Below are 12,931 nucleotides of genomic sequence, written 5' to 3'. Positions count from 1 at the left end.
TACTGTTTGCAACCATGTCTCTCCCTCATATAATGCACCACTAAAGAAATAAAACTTGAGTCATTACTATTTGCTGTTTTATTTTAACATTTATCTGCAGCCATGTAACCACCACACAGGACATTACTGACACTCTCCCTGTGTGAGAAGTGTTCTGACCCAAAACTCCCTCCCTCAGCTCAGCTTCCTTTTTCATTCCCAGAGATCAGCACCCCCTGGCTCATTTAGTAGTATTTTCTCAAATTTTTTTTATAGTTTTACCTTCAACAATGCATTTCCGAACAACATAATTGTTCGCCTGAAATCATTCTTATGTCTTTCATTATTTTTCCACTTAATATTAATTAGATCACTAAAATGTGACCATTTCATCACTTCATATTTTATTGAATGACTATTCCACATTCTCTCTCTGCTCCGTGGCTAATGAGATGTCTCTACTTTTTGGCAAATACAAATATTTCTCCTGCGGATATTCTTGACCATGTCTCCTGAAACACAAATGCACACATTTCTACAGGATGTTTACGTGGTGTTGCTCTGCGTAAGCAGCGGTATAAATCTCAGCTTTACTAGGAACTATATCAGAAAGTGATTGGTCCCAACAAGTGCTCTGTGAGCCTTGATGCTGCTCTGCATCCTTGTCAATGCTTTGACCTGCCAGCCATTGTTCCTCCTTCTGAAGCATTCATGGTGGGATCTCATTATGAGTTAATTTATATTTCTTTGCCTAATAGTGAGACTAAGCACTGCTTTTATGTTTGGTAGGTTGGACATTGGGATTTGTTGTTTTGCCTATTTTTCTATTGGATTATGTGATCTTTGACTTTGACTCTTAGTTTTAAAAAAATCTATTCTGGATATCACCTGTGTCGATGCTGTTTTGCATGTTTTTTCTACCACTCTATGTCCTGTCTTTTCACTCTAGTTATGGTGTATCTTAAAAACAAAACAAAACAAAATAATGCAGGCCCTAATATAAATGATAAACACTGGGTGATAGGATGTGTCAATCATGAATTGTTAAAAAATGCAACACTAGGGTGGGGAGGTGGTAAAGGGGGAGGGCATGTGTGTCAGGGAGAGGGGAGAGGTAAATGGAAAATCTGGAAAATCTCTGTATATTTTTCTAATGGTGTCGTGAACCAACAACTACTCTGAAAAATAGTCTACTAAAAATAATGTAGGACATGTGCTTTTTTCCCTACTCTAGGTCATAAAGTTATTGTTAGATTCTCTTATATGAGAATATGGAATAATCTCTTACAGGAGATTTTTCTTATTGATTTGTCTCTTACACTTAGTTTTTATTTTTTTTTAATTTTTTTTAAAATATGTTTTATTGATTTTTCACAGAGAGGAAGAGAGAGGGATAGAGAGCTAGAAACATCAATGAGAGAGGAACATCGACCAGCTGCCTCTTGCACAACCCCTACCTTGTGCCCGCAAGCAATGTACATGCCCTTGACCGGAATCAAACCTGGGACCTTTCAGTCCACAGACCGATGCTCTATCCACTGAGCTAAACCGGTACTGGCTCTTACACTTAGTTTTTAATTAATTGAATTTTTTTTTTTTGTGTGTGTGTGTGTGTGTGTGTAGTATGAGGTTGAGATCCAATTTCATTCTTTCCAATTAAAATCACATTTCCCTGTATCGTGCACTTAAAAGTCTGTTATTTCTCTACTGCTTTTAAGTATCACCTTTATTATAAATAAAATGTCCACATATCCAAGAAGTTTCTGAGCTCTCTGTTCTTTCTCATTTGTCTACTTACCTATCCCGGTAGTAATCCCACACTTTCTGAATTAAGAGAGCTCTTTAATATTGGTAGGGCAAGTAATCCCACCCATTCTTTCTTTCTTTCTTTTGTTGTTAAGAATGTCTTGACTATTCTTTGCCTTTTGGATTTCAGAATCAACTTGTCCCATCACACACACACACACACACACACACACACACACATAACCATCCAAACAAATAACAAAGAAACCAGCACAAAATAACCAGTTGGCATTTTGTCTGTGATTACATTGTACTTACAAATCAATTTGGAAGTAAGGGACAACTCTCCACTATTGGATCTTTCAGTATATAAACATGGTTTACCTCATCATTTAATCCAACCCTGAAAACATTTCTCAATAGTTTCACAATTTTTCCCATAGAGGTACTGCACATCTCTTATTACTGTATACTAGATTAAAATTGATGCTGATATATAGAAATATAGTTGATCTCAGCATATGCATCAACTTTACTAAATTCTCTTATTAACTTATATCATTTGCCAATGATGACAATTGGTTCATTGTTTCTCAATCCTATGAACTTTATTTCCTTACTTTGCTTTACTACACTGGCTGCTGTGATGTTGCCTTTGTCATCCCTGATAATAGTTATTTGCCCCTTGCCACTTGCTCTATTGCTCAATCTCATCAGAGCTTTGGAAAACTCATTCATCATTGGCAGCAATCGATTTTTCACTTTCTTTGTACTCTCTTTCACTTCATTAAGTTTGCTCTTCAATTTCTTCCTTCTGCTACTTTAAGTTTATTTTGTTGATCTTTTTAAAATTAATTCTTAGACTAATAGTTTTACTATTTTTTCTAATACATTTATTTAAGGCATAATAATATTACAGGCATTATACACTTGATACCCAAAGAAAGTTCACTTTTGTTTAGTCTAAAATATTTATTGTTTCTATTGTGATTTCTTTTTAGTTTTGAAACTTTTTCTAGCTATATGTTATTTATTTGAAGTTTAATTTAATTATGATTCTAAAACTTTAAAATGGCTGAGAACTAATATATGACATTGTACCATTAATGTTTATAACTGTTTCACGTGTTCTTCAAAATAAAATGAATTTTGTAAATGTATGCAAGATTGTATGTATGTCTATCAGGTCATTTCTTAATCTTGTCTTTCAATTCTGTATCCTTACTAACTTTCTTTGTCCATTTTATTTCACCTTTTACTGAGAGAAGTGTAATACTGTCACTGTTATTGTAGATCTGTTTCATAATAATTTTTTAACTTTATATTATTAGGGGCACTTAATTTAATATTATTCTATGCCCCTAATAAATCAAAACTTTAATCATTTATAACTTATCTTCAGTATACTTTGGGTCTTTTAAATCTATTTTGTAGATATTAGTGCTTACATAATAAATTATTTTCATGATACAGTGTATTTCTTTATTATTGAGGTCATACACAGGAGGAATCAGTGCTTAAGGAATATACCCAACAATAGACAGGCATAAGTGGTACAGTGAGGAGCTGAACCCAAACAGTGCGTCTCCAACACTTATATTCCTCAACATATGTTTCTCTTACAAGTTACAAAGATTAAAGTCCACTTAGTTTCAGAGGTAAAATGCTCTCACTCTAATGTCTGCAAAAAATTTCTCACAGATTGCTACTTAATTGTGATTTTTCACTTAGCTTTCACAATTTCTCACTCCTTTAATATTGTAAAGCAACATTTTGTAGCCAGTGTGCCACAAGAATTCTTAAAACATGCAATATCTTATTGTTTAGATGGTCAAATAAAAAAATGACAGCAGCCAACATAATAGCCGTCTGGTATATGTGAATCAAAAGCATACCATTTTTTTTTGTCAGATCGGCAAGAAATATATTTTTTGATGTGCTGAAAAATTTTGGCAATTAGTTTATGTGTTCCATCAAATAAAAATGTTGAAAATAGCCATTCTAAAGTAAGAGAATACTTTTAAGAATACTTATACAAAATTTTTAGTCAGAACTGTATAATATCCTATAACATGAAAGTGCTCAAATTTATCTAATCACAACTCTATTGTTGGGCAGTTTAATCAATCTCAAACTATTCCCATTATAAATATATGACAATTAACATATTTACATACTAAAGTTACCACCTTTAATTATTTCATTAAGTTAGGTTTCTTAGAAATGAAATTGCTAGATGCTGTTACTTAGGCCCTAATATCTGTTCTCTTATTATTCCACCTAATAACCACTTAACATTTACATTGCAAGACAAAAACTACATTTTCCAGGCTTCTCTGGAGTGTGGCATGCCATGTGATTATGTTCTAGCCAAGGGAATGTAAGTGGAAGAAATGTGGACATCTTTCAGAAGATATCCTTAAAGGGAGAAAGCATGATTTTCTCCTAAAAATATTCCCTTTCTGTTACTGGAATATGAATATGAAGGCAGGTATGCCAATATTAGATATTCCAAAAATCTAGGTAAAAGCCACATGTTCAGAGTAAGAGATGCAGGATCCGGGCCCCTGAGGACCGTGGAACCACCCAACGGCTCTGAACTGCCTACACAGACTTCACATCAAAGACATATCAAGTTCTATTTCAGATTACTTGCAATCAAATGTTTTTCAAAGGAATAGAGTGGAAATGTTGCATAGAATGCTTTCGAAACAGTTAAGGTTCTTCATAGAGATGGCTAAATCACTTCCTAGAAAATTGAGCAAATATAACTTTTCCCCAACATTTTTGAAAGCACCCACCTCCCCACATTCTGGTTCCAGCACTGTCATTCCAAACTACTTTTTACCTGTTAGATAGTAAGTGATAGTAACTTTTTACTAAGTGGATAATAAATTTGTATTTCTTTTGGTAGCTTTTGTTTTTTATTAAACTGGAGGCCCGATGCACGGAATTCATGCACAGGAGGGGGGACCCTCAGCCTGGCCTGCACCTTTTCCACTCAGGGGATGTCCTAAACCGGCAGTCAGACATCCTTCTCACAATCCAGGACCGCTGGCTCCTAACTGCTCACTTGCCTGCCTACCTGATCGCCCCTAACCACTCTGCCTGCCTGCCTGCCTGATCACTCCTAACTGCTCTCCCCTGCTGGACTGATCACATCTAACTGCCTCTGCCTCAGCTCTGCCACTGTGGCTTTGTCTGGAAGGACATCCGGAAGGTAGTCCAGAAGCTGTCCAGTCTAATTAGTATATTAACCTTTATTAGTATAGATTAATTAAATTCCTCAGTAATAACTTGTTCTTATGTCTTATTTTTTAAATTATGAAGTTAGTGTCTTTCTTATACTATAACAGTTATTTATGTGTAATGTTTTTCATATTTATTAGAAGTAGGTCAGTTTATGATTTGCCTTTTACTTACACTGTTACTTTTACTAGTGAAATTATAGAAGTTTTATATTTGCAATATTCATTTGTGACTGATTTCACTTCTATTAGCATAAAATCCATTATTCACTACTCCTTCCTGCATATTATATTTCATTTTTCTGTGACTACATGATGCTTTATTTATAAATTTAAGATTATTATTTAGATTTGTAACAATTTAGTTTTTAAAGAAGGTAAAAACCTCTGTTGTTTCTAAGGGCTTTCACAAATAAATGTGTAACTTGAAGTTTTAGAAACATAGTCTCAAGATTTTAAGAATGGATTAGCACTTTTTTTTCTTATTCTTTTTAGGACTTGAAAGACAATGCCTTTTCCATCCTACAAACCTCTTCACAACAACAGGATCAGTTATCTCCAAACTTTTCTGAGGCCACCCCATGACAGTCAGTCAGCCACAGATTAGAAAAGGATTTTCAACTGTAGATCTGTAGTGAAACCTTCAATTCTATTTCCAAGAGTATAACTTTTTTTTTTGAAAAAACAAACAAGTGGTTCATATATGCGTACACATATAGATGCCCACAAATAGATGTCAAATGAATTGGAATGGGCCTCGGCAAAATTGCACTTTTGTATGTGTTTATGAAAGCATACCCTAGAATATTTAATAGTCTATAGAAAATTTTGTAAAATGTGTGATCTACTCATTGTGACTCTAAATATTTCTTTTGTTGAAAAACCAACAAATTATCAACTGTTTTAAAACACGTCTATCAAATCAATGGAAATAAAAAGCTTTTGCAACTTTAAAAAAACGTGTCTCTCATTAAGAAAATAAAAAGAATGTTGCTATCATCTGCCAGTTTGGGACATTACTTTTATAATGTAATGTTTCAAAATCATAATTACATATCTAGTTGTCATGTGACTATTATAAAAACTATGTACTATAGTTTTATATGCAGATGTCATAAATGTTACTTATAAATTAACAATAAGAGAAGGCATATAAACTTCCATTTTTGGGAAGAAAGCAAATGTAGTCATTGATTTTTCAAAGGTGTGTATTATGTTTTTTATGACTATACCTTTTTCCTGCCCAGTGCAGTGCCAAAATTCTCTGTTCAGCTTTCAGAATCTTGTAAACAGATTCAAACAGGAATCGTGTCAGCAAAAGGAATGCTGGAAAAAATAAAATTAAACAATTAACAATGCACATTTCTTTTTTAGTAAATCTATCAATATAAGACTTTTCGAAGCAAGAGGTAGCTAAACTTTACAAACAATTTATGAATATATACATATCTAAATTTATAGAAATATACACTGAGTGGCCTGGCCAGGGAGAGGGGACATGGGCAGTTGGCCGGCCTGCCTGCCGGCTGGTCAAACTCCTAGTAGAGGGGACAATTTGCATATTACCTTTTTATTATATAGGATATACACTGAGTGGCCAGATTATTATGCATTCAGAGATTAATAATTATAATAAAGTCATTGTTTATGAAAAAAGGCATTAATTTAGCATTGTAATGCCACCAGAGTTAATCTAAAAATGTATATGCATATAAGTTATGTTATATTCATACATACAGATATGTTAATTTCCTTAGAAGCTGTTTATTTTGTCTAATTTTCATATAAACATCCTGTAGATACATTAGGACATGAAAATTCTTATTCCTTGAAATGATTTATGAGAGATCTTCAGGTAGCCTCATGGGTCCCTTATTTTATTCCATTCAAAGATATGACAGTAATGGTCAACTCATAATTGTTTTGTGGGAGTCACCCAGCTACCTCTACATTCACATCCCTTACTCCAGGTATCTCTATGAAAGCCCAGCACAACCTCAGAAGCAATGCACTTGCCACTTTCAGGAATGAATCAAACTGAATCTGCTACCAATTTCCCCAGACTGGACAGAAATGGCCCCTGGCAACCAATTGAAATTCCCAAGCATCAGACTTCTGAAAGCAGGAACATGCATATGGTGGCAGCCACAGCATCAGTTCCAGCTCTGTCTCCTTCCTGTCAGTTCAGTTCATGGAGAACTGAGAATGCCTCAGTGTTCATTCATATTATACCCCAGATTGCTCAGTTTTGACCACAAGGCTTATGGAATTTGAGATGTTTTATTACCATAGAGTATCTAACTGGAGCATGATTGGTAGGGAGGAATTTTACTTCATTCCAACATCAGAACTCTTAACAATATTGACAAAAATCCTAACATCCCCTCATAGACAAAGTGAAGATTGCACATAATTTCACAAATTACTCCATTAGAGATTTTCCAAAAATGACAAAAATTATTAAAATTTGAACATCAGAAATTATGCTGCTGCAATAAAACAAAGGTTGTCTGCCATTTTAATATAATTATTTCTTTTCTTTAAAACTGTTGCTTAAAATATACACCAAACTCTACTCTTTTTTTTTCCAGTTAAGTGAAATGTCACATCTGACTACCACAGTGAAATTTACTTTAAAATGAAACAAATTGTGCCATATTCTATATTTGGGCAACACAGAAATACACAGGTGGTAATTTTACCCACAAGAGGGAGCCTGTATTTATATTTATAAATATTTTTTTTTGTCAGAGAACTCAAAAAACTTGAGTTAAAATATAAAATTCTAAAAAAAAAAAATTCATAATCTTTATGTCAGATCAAATTTTGAAATAGTCAAATTTCAATAGGCATATTTTCCATCAATTATAAGATATCAGCATATCAGAATACTAAAAATGTAATTGGAATTTTAAAAAATTCCCAACCTATATTATAGTTAGTTTTGGGTTTTTTTTTTTCATATATAATAATACACATGTAACTTCCAACACAGCCTAAGAGAAAATATATTTGAGGTGCTGCAACATTACTTGGGTAAAATTGACTAGAATTACTATTAGTGCCCTATATCTGGATTTACACAAAAGTAAAAGGATATTTCAGTCATCCCCTTATCAGAAAAAGAAGCAAAATAAAAAGGGAAAGGGAAGAGGCTATTATAAAACAATAATTTTCTATGTATTTATGGAACAGAAAACCCCTATTTTTAAAATTATGGTGATGGCCATTTTCACTAATATCACTTAAAACTTGTCTAAGATAGGCACCATGATAAAGTTTCCTTTCTTAGAGTTGTGAGAAGGGTCTCTCTTCTTTAAAAATTTAACTATGTAAACTTGATTCCCTACTATCCTATAATCTCCATACATAATATTTTAAATTAGGTAAAAAAATTTAAATAGATATACTCTGGGTTTTATAAAAGTAAAATATATTCATTAACTTAAAAACCACCTTATAAAAATAATCTTGGCAATTGTATCAAACCAAAGTAATCTGTCTTATCATAGTAAGAGACACAGTAATAATTCAGTTGAAATTTGTTTTGTGATCCTTTGTAAAGACAGATGATAAACTGCCTCTCCCTGCCACCCCCCTCAGTTCTCTTCTCATCTACTTGAAGATCCTATATAATAAAAGCCTAATATGCTAAGTATCTGTAGGACCGGTCAGCTGTTCAACCAATCAAAGAGTAATATGCTAATGATATGCTAAGGCCACTCAACTGCTCAATCTGAGATGCATTGACCACAAGGGGGCAGATAGTCAACTGATCAACCAGTTGCTATGATGTGCCCTGACCACCAGGGGGAAGACACTCTGACTGGTAGGTTAGCTTGCTGCTGGGGTCAGGCCAATCAATTGGGACTGAGCGAGAGAGGCCAGGCATACTCTGGAGCCCTCCAGCAGTCCCTCCCTGGCTGGCCAACCTCCTGCATCCATCTCCAGCTCCGATCATGCACTGGTGGGGTCCTTCGGACTGGCCTGCACTCTCTCACAATCTGGGACCCCTCGGGGGATGTCAGAGAGCCAGTTTTGGCCCTATCCTGCAGGCCAGGCCAAGGGACCTCACTGGTGCACGAATTTATGCACTGGGCCTCTAGTATTACATAACAGGGGCAGGTTATTTCCCTAGTTGAGGAAGAAGGGTTTAATCACTGCTGCTCTTCCTCTGGAATTCCAACCTACCCATTAAATTGTTTTTTTCTCCCACTAGTGACTGTAAATCTAATGGACCTAAAATCAATATCTTATACATTATTTAAAAATATATTCAGCATATTCAGCTCTGACTTGTTTGGCTCAGTGGATAGAGCATTGGCCTGTGAACTGAAGGGTCCCATATTCAATTCCAGTCAAGGGCACACGCCTGGGTTGCTGGTGTGATCCCCAGTAAGGGGTGTACAGGAGGCAGCCAATCAATGATTCTCTCTCATCATTGATGTTTCTATCTCTCTCCCTCTCCCTTCCTCTCTGAAATCAATAAAAAATATATAAGTATTAAAATATATATTAATTTTATGGAGTAATACAACCTGGTGTCTGAGTCCTATTTGCACCCTCTGCTTTGAAAAGGGGCAACAGACTCACTTCCATCAGTAAAAGGTTGCTCAGTCACTCGGCAGAATGTGCTGTGGTGCTAGAATGCAGCACAGGGAAAGTCCACTATTGTAGAAACTTTACGCCTGTGGCCTTGCACTTGTGTCAGAAGACACAATCAGGGAGGAGCATGAAGGTAGCTTCAAAGAGCTTTGTCACATTCTGAGATGGGTTTGCAGGTCTCTGTTTCCTTATCTTGTTTCACAACTTACATAACATTTTGAGTGCATCAAATATTATATAATGGTATTAAAAAAAAAAAAAGCAGAAAGAGATCAACCAAAGGACTTGTATGCATGCATATAAGCCTAACCAATGGACACAGACACCAGGGACAGGTGAGGGCATGAGTGGGGGGGGGGGTGTAGGAGGGAAAGGGGAATAAGGATACAGATGCGATACCTTAATCAATAAAAAAAAAAAAGCATGACTTCTCTTTAACAGTGAATTCTGTAAGGATAGAAAAAGTGGATAAAAAGTCCTTACAAGTAGAAAAGTTCACTAACACATTAAAGAGATATTAGTCAAATAAACATAGTGTGAGACCCGCTTGTGTGGCTCATGGTTGAGTGTTGACCTATGAACCAGGAGGTCACAGTTCAATTTCTGGTCAAAACACACCTGGTTCCAGGTGTGATCCCTACTAGGGGACATGCAGGAGGCACCCAATCAATAATTCTCTCCCATTATTGATGTTTCAATCTCTCTCTCCCTCTCCCTTCTTCTCTAAAATATTATATATACATATATAATGTATATTTTATGTATATGTATATGATATTACATATGTGTGTATGTATGTGTGTGTATATATATATATATATATATATACACATATATATATATATATAATGTATTATGAGATCCCACCATGTTAACCAGTCACAGATGAGCTCTGGAAAGACTGAGGGCATTTTATCTATGAGACATCAGTGAAACAATCCAAAAAGATACACACACTATCTGTTAGTTATTTGCATATTAAGAAAATATGATGATGAGGTTTTTCAATTTACATATATATATTTTTTAAGAATAGTTTATTGATTTTTTGAGAGAGAGGAAGGGAGAGAAAAATCGATGTGAGAATACAACAGCATTTGGCTGCCTCCAGTATGCCCCCTACTGGGGATTGAGCCTGCAACCTGGGCATATGCCCTGACCCAGAATCAAACCAGCAACCTTTAGATGCATAAGAGGACTCCCAACCAACTAAACCACACTGGCCAGGGCTGGATATTCTTTAATCCAAAAGATTAGAGACTTGCTTTAAAAGCCATTCTTACCATTAGAAAGTACCATGCTTAGTCCAGCAACAACAAGAAAAACCAGCTCAGTTTACAATCAATTGGGAACTTTGATAAGCTCTTCTGCTACCATTAATCTTTCACATACATCAAATACAGAGCTACACTGTAAACTCAAAGATACCTGCAATGCAAAGAAAAAAGTATGGTAAAAAAAAAAAATCAAAGCTAAAAATGAGGCAAGGCCTATTTTCCTGGGGGAAAAAAAAAATCTTTTGACTTACTTTATTCCAATGGGTACAAATTGAAATAATCAGAGAATAATGAATAGAAAAAAAGCAACTTTAAAACATACTTTTTGAGAAAATTCTAGCAACAGGTCAGCATGAGATTTCCTATTCAGTTTTACTGGCTGAAAATTCATATAGTTATACAATTTCAAAAGAAAAAAAAATGTCCTTTATTCCATTTGCCAACCAGAGTCATTTATCCCCTATTAGATAAAGTATAATAGACTCTACAGAAAGGGTCACTGGCCCTCCATTTAATGATATTGCCAGCCCCAATCTGCATTTTCCCGGCAATGTCCCTCAACACAGAATAAATGGCTGATCTTTCCACAATAACAGCTGATTTCTATTTATTAAGCTAAAAAGGTCACCATTTTCTACGGCTGGGCCGCCCTGCACTATTGATAATTTTATGCATAAACAAATGGCAAATTTGTGCCACATAAATATGCATTAGCAATTACTTTTTCCTAGGGCAACGCTCACAGCATGCAAATGTATACCTCACAGGGCCTGGTAGCTTTTGTTTTAGCTCTTCAACAGTGAAACAAAAGAGCACAATAAACAATTTTAAAATTGCCAATCAATAAGCAATGCAAATGCAAAGGTAAATGGCAAGAAACTTGCTTAGAAACTGCAAAACAAAAAGTGAGGTTGGGGAGGATAGTGGAAGTATTTTCTTTTTTCATATTGTTTCATTTCTCTCTCTTTCAAAATGAAAAGGCTAAAGTACTCTTGACTAGAGAGACTGGTGCTCAAGCCGATGCCAGATGGGGCAAGTAGAAAATATGCACATGTTGAGTAAATACACACACACACACACACACACACACACACACACACACCACAAAGAGGCAAAGTGGGTGTGGGGAAAACTGTGTGCCTCTGTGATTCAAATGTATCACCTATGAAATTTCAGATCTGTCCATTTCAGAGATCCAAATAATCTTAAAACTGGAAGAAACTACAGAGAACACAACCAAATCTCAGTTCCACTCCACTTTGCCATGTTGTTATTTTCCAATATCGCCTTCCTCAGACAAAGGGAATATATATGATCAATAAGTAGGATACTTTTAGGAAAGGGAGTCAATGAGAATATACAATAAAAAATAAGGTGCATCTCACAAAACATCTGCATGCCCAGATGTTTAGGATCAAAAACTCAGTATCTCAGAACAATCAAACAGTTGAGTCAAGGGCACAAGGACACAGAGAGAAGAGGCAAATAAGGAAACGAGGGTAAGAAAACGTGATTAAAAATGTGTTACCTCATTTGAACATGAAAACAATAACTCAAGAAAAGTTGCTCTTTTTTAAATAAAAAAAATGAACTTTAGAAAAGATTTTTTAAGTGTCATCTGCAATGTACCTTTTTAAATGCTTTCTACTTAATAGTAGATCCATTACACTTGATTTTCACAGAAAACATGCCCTAGCACACAGGCACGGAGAGGTTAGCAATCTTGATCAATCAATTAAATCAGTGCTAAACCTGGGCTGTGCCCAGTCTGATGCCGGCATCTGCAAGCTTCCCTACAGCCTGATGCTGCCACCTTATCCTCAAAACCCATCCCTTTGAACCCAACTGAAAAATCTCTTCTTCAATGTGTAGATCGCTTTGCCTTTGTATAAAGATATCAAACTGGATTTTTAAAAATTAAATTGGCAGGCCTTGTGCAAGTTTCTTTAACCAAGTTATTAGGATAATTTAGCTTCTGTAAAATATACTAACAGTGATTTGCATATTAGCCTAAAGTTACATTAAGTCCTGTATACTTAGAACATAGCATAGTTTTAATGTTATTGGTGGAAGTGA

The 12,931-nt window shown here is 35.2% G+C and overlaps 1 protein-coding gene across 1 annotated transcript in view; it reads right to left on the bottom strand.

Annotated features, from left to right (window-relative positions):
• Positions 1 to 12,931, bottom strand: part of SOX5 (SRY-box transcription factor 5) — a 936,670-nt gene that overhangs the window by 679,241 nt on the left and 244,498 nt on the right. Inside the window, exon 4 of the mRNA XM_084877223.1 lies at positions 6,206 to 6,299. The gene's annotated coding sequence lies outside the window, so the exon portion shown is untranslated. The remainder of the gene's footprint in view (positions 1 to 6,205; positions 6,300 to 12,931) is intronic.

The sequence above is a fragment of the Pipistrellus hanaki genome (assembly GCF_964339955.1).
Source record: "Pipistrellus hanaki genome assembly, chromosome: 3".
Classification (NCBI taxonomy): domain Eukaryota; kingdom Metazoa; phylum Chordata; class Mammalia; order Chiroptera; family Vespertilionidae; genus Pipistrellus; species Pipistrellus hanaki.
This window is presented reverse-complemented; position numbering and strand designations above follow the sequence as displayed.